This window comes from Gracilinanus agilis, chromosome 1, assembly GCF_016433145.1.
Source record: "Gracilinanus agilis isolate LMUSP501 chromosome 1, AgileGrace, whole genome shotgun sequence".
Classification (NCBI taxonomy): Eukaryota; Metazoa; Chordata; class Mammalia; order Didelphimorphia; family Didelphidae; genus Gracilinanus; species Gracilinanus agilis.
In genome coordinates, this window is record NC_058130.1 from 75,180,242 (window position 1) to 75,185,255 (window position 5,014).

The following is a 5,014-nucleotide window of genomic DNA, read 5'->3' on the forward strand; positions in this document are numbered from 1 at the left end:
TCAATGGCCTCTCTGTTGCTCAGTAAATTTGAAGCTCATCTTATTAATTTAATTTTCCCTATTGTAAAGAGTCCACTGATTATAACTATGAAATAATAATTTTTTCCATAATTATGAATGAATAATCATTTTATCCCACAAAAATAAGGAAATTTCATTCCTATGGGAATAGGATATAAAGCATGGTACTTATGAATAATTATGAATTTAAATCATGATATTTTGTTTAAAATTTCATAGCAGTGGTCATTAACTTAAGTCCTATAAATTGCTTTTAAAAGTAAATTTTGGTAACTCTAATCAATATAATTGGATTCTGTTGGAAATCCTATGGATTTCTTCATATACATTTGAAAACATGATTTCAAAATGCAACTCATATGCTTTGCTAAACTTTCACAGTGGCTCAGGACCTCAAAAAATCTTACAAAGACTTACTCTTTAAATCTCAAATGAAAAATAATCTCGCTTTAATTTATTCTCTATTTGCATATTTATTTCATTTTGTCTCAATTACATATAAACAAAAAATTTTAACAGATATTATATAATTTAGTTCCAAATTATTTACCTCTCTCTTTTTTCTTCCCTCTCTTTGAGAAGGTAAGCAATTTAATACATATTATACATGTGTAGTCAGGAAAAATATTTCCTTATTATCTATATTGTAAAAGAAAACATAGACCAAATAAAAAGTAAAGCAAAGCAAAGCATACAAAAATAATTAATTAAAAATACTTCAATCTATATTCAGATTCTATCACTTTTTATTTTCTAGATTTGGATAACATTTTTCATTATAAATCCTTCAGATTTGTTTTGAATTATTGTATACCTGAGAATAGTTAATTTGATCATGGTGTATACTTATTCAATATTGCCACTATGGTGTACAATGTTGCCCAGATAATGTACATTTTAATTTGTATCAGTTGATTCATCTTCTCAGCTTTTTCTAAAAGCATCCTGCTTTTCCATTTCTTATAGGACAATAATACATCATCACAATCACATAGTACAACTTGTTTAGCCTTTCTCTAATTTGTAGGCATTTTATCAAGTTCAAATTCTTTACCACCACAAAGAGCTGCTAGAAATATACTTGTGCTTATAGATGTTTTTTTCTTTTTGTTTGATCTTGTTGGGATGAAGACCTAGTAGTGGTATTGCTGGGTGAAAGGGTATGCACAGTTTTATAACTCTTTGAATATAGTTCCAAATTGTTTTTAAGAATGATTAGAGGGGGAAGGTGGGTAGCTCAATTGAGAGCCAGGCCTAGAGACTGGACGTCCTAGGTTCAAGTCTAGCCTCAGACACTTCCCAGCTGTGTTACCTTGGGCAAGTCACTTGACCCCCATTGCCTACCCTTACCACTCTTTTGCCTTGGAGCCAATACACAGTATTGACTCCAAGACGGAAGATAAGGGTTTTTTTTTAAAATAATGATTGGATCAGTTTACAACTCTACCAAGAATGAATTAATATCCAAGTTTTTCCATATTTCCTCTAACATTCCTTGTTTTTCTTATCTGTCATATTAGCCAGTTGGATAGGTATGAGGTACTGTAATAAGGAAATAGCATTTTTAAATATAGACAGAAAAAAGTTGTGCAAAGTAGGATGGATGAGCTGAAAATTCTGGGAGCCTTGTAACTCTGTAGATGAGACTCAAGGATCTGAGTCTGTTGGTTGCTGCCACTAGAGAAGAAGCAGGTGTTTTGTACTCCTCAAGGACCCTCCCATCTACTGTGTGGTCTGGAGCTTGGTTTGCAGTTTGGAATGTGGACTTCCATTAATGGATCAGCTCTTGGTTGGAGACCCTTTTGGAATTACTGGCTGGTTTTCATCTGGGGCCTTAGGACAGCTGAGATCACTGCTGGAGGGACAATGACCCAAGGAGTGAGATCCCATCCTGCTTGAATCTAGTTAGTGTTAGGGTTTTAGTGTAGTGATCCATTTCCCTTGTTTCTGGTTCATAGTTAACTCCAGTTAAGGAAATCGCTGTTTACCTGTGTCCCTAACTTCTTTTACTTTAATAAATTATTGTTTCTTGCTTCTGGTCTCTTCTCCTTAACCCTAGAAGTATCTTAGTTAAGCTATGTAAGGGTTTATTGTAAATGCCAGTTTGGGACTGATAATTTATACCAACCCTGAAGCCAGTAAGACACTAGTCTATGAACTGAATGGTTCATCTGGACTTGTTTGTGGCAAAGGTGGCATTGGTATCTTTGAGTACCATATGTGGAATCCATATTGCTGAAAGGGGTTCAAGTACATCACAGAATTCCATAGTGCCCTCCAGAACTCTAAGAGAGGGGGCAGTTAAAGGCAGTTGGAGTCCTGGTATAAAAAACCAGGTCACCTTTCTTGTAGGGTTCTGGTTCTGATCCTGGTGCTGACTCTTTGCTCTTGGATCTGAGCAGAGGGGCAATCTATGTAGCTGCTGGAGCTATTAAGTCTCTGAGAGCCAAAGCTGTTTTACTTTTGTTAGACCTTCAAGCAATACCACAGTCTACCTTAGTTTAGCTATCTAGGTTTAGAAAGAAGAATATTTAGAGGCTTAGGTAAGAGATCAGTCATTTAAGATACATTTCCCCCTTTGTGGGGTGGGGCTGCTTATTTGACATAGCAGTTTTAGGTAGTTGCTCCTTATCTTAAATCTTAAATTTAAAATTAAAATTAAGCCATTTTCCTCTTTCCCATTCCCTGATATCATTAAACCCTTATCATCTAGGAACAGTGTCTGGATACAAATAATTTGGGGAAATGCTCACATCCTCCATAAGCCAAGTTCCTCTTACTAGTGGCTCTGAAGTTGATCCTAACCTCTGAGCCAGTGAGCTTCTAAGACATCAAGCTTCACCTATTCTATCCTGTGGGGAAATAATACAGAGAAAGGTATCATCATAAGGAGTTTAGCCTTTCCCCACTTACCATCTTGGCCCAGAAATTATATTATCCTCCATTACCAAGCTGTTAACTATCTTCCAACTGCTTAGAGGGAGGGGGGAGGTGAAGAAGTACTCCACAATTCCTGCTCCTCCCTTCTATTCAAGCCTACCTTTCTTTCTCCAAAGACCAGGGATTAGGGAGACTTGATTGTCACTGACCCTGGTCATTTTACAGTTTCCCTAATCCTATGCAAATCACCTTGGTGCAGCATGAAACAAGCAATGTATTTATTTTAATATAGGTCACACTTTACCATCCAGTTGGAAGACTCAAAGCTGGCATCAGAGATCTCTGCTACAGTCAGCTGTTTATGATAGGCCTTTTCAGCAAAAACAATTGGCAACTAGGTGATTGTTGCGATGTGGTAGATTCAGAAATAAGACACCATATTGATCTGTAAATCTGTGAGGACTACATTGAGAGCACCATCAAAGCACAGGAAAGCAATGGTGGATCAAATGATCTAGCCAATGAGCCAGTTGAGTTTGGTGCAGGGAGGGTGCTCAATGCCCAATTTCTGATGGCAAATGTCAAATATTGCCTCATTGTCCACCATGAAGGCACAGTTTGAGTGTTCCAATATTGTGTGGGTAGTTAAGATGGAATTGTAGTACTCTACCACAGCTGTGAATACCTATGGGACTGGGTAGATGGCAAATTCCACTTTGAACTTTTTGCCATAGTTAACAGAAAGTCTCTTCATCAGCAGACAGCTGAAACTTGAACCTGTGTTGCCCCCAAAGGTGTGAAATATCAGGAATTCCTGCAGCCCTATACATTGTTCTGGCAATGTTTGAATGCTCTCAAATATAAGATTAATTATTTCCTTCCCAAGAGGATTATAGCCCTCTCCTTGCCAAAGAATCAGCTGCTTGTGATGGAATAGCTGTTTATAGATACTAATCTAAATATCATCAATTAAAGATTACAAGTATACAAAAACTGCTCCAGTCCCACTGAAGAATTTAGACAAACAGGTTAAATAACTTATTCATGGTCACACAACTAGTAAATATCTGAAGTCAGAATTTAGTTCCAGTAAGTGAGTTGTAATTCTAAGACTTTTCTTTTTTGCAGCACCATATTATAAGCCTTCTGATCCTTGAACACGAAAGCTGTGTCTTGTATGATCCTGATGTTAGTCACACAATATTTTAATTGTTTCTTTCTGGCTGCTTTAAATATTTTTCTCCTTTACCTGGGAGCTCTGGAATTTCATTTTCATTATTCCTGGGAGTTTAAATTTTGGAATTTATTTCAGGATTTAATCGGTGAATTCTTTCTATTTCTATTTATCCTCTGATGCAAGAATATTAGATCCAGGAGTAATGCTGGTGTTCATGGTTGTAGGGAATCAATGTCACTTTCTGATTAAAGTCCAGAGCACAGACAAGGAAAACAGACTCCATATCTCATCTTAAGCCCATGATGTCCCTCTTGAGGGTCCTTGAGGGCAGGCAATATGTCACTCTTGTATTTGATTCCTTAATGCCTAGAACACATAGTATCCCTTAATATATATTTTTTGTTTGATTGGCTGAGGGAGGACATTAGAAAAATACATAAAAATAAAATGTGACAATATGATGGCAAACCACATTATAATTTATTGACTAGCCAAATGTTCCATTAGCATTCACAAAATATCAATATAAAATAAGGAAGGGCCCATATAACATTGTAAGCTTACCACACTCTATGATACATTTATGAGACATGGATAAGAAAATATGTTTATATATTATAAACATACAAATATATATATGTATATATATATAATCACATAGAATACATTAAATGATAAAATATATATGAACTATCCTTCTCACCATTTTTTGTATCTTTTTAATACACTGCATTAATAATATATTCTAGGGGGCAGCTGGGTAGCTCAGTGGATTGAGAGCCAGGCCTAGAGACGGGAGGTCCTAGTTTCAAATCCAGCCTCAGACACTTCCCAGCTGTGTGACCCTGGCCAAGTCACTTGACCCCCATTGCCCACCCTTACCACTCTTCCACCTAGGAGCCAATACACTATATATATATATACATATATATATAT

The 5,014-nt window shown here is 36.3% G+C and overlaps 1 pseudogene; it reads right to left on the reverse strand.

Moving 5' to 3' along the window:
• Window positions 1–2,032: 2,032 nt before the first annotated feature.
• LOC123247491 overlaps window positions 2,033–5,014 on the reverse strand; it is a 192,205-nt pseudogene continuing 189,223 nt past the window's right edge.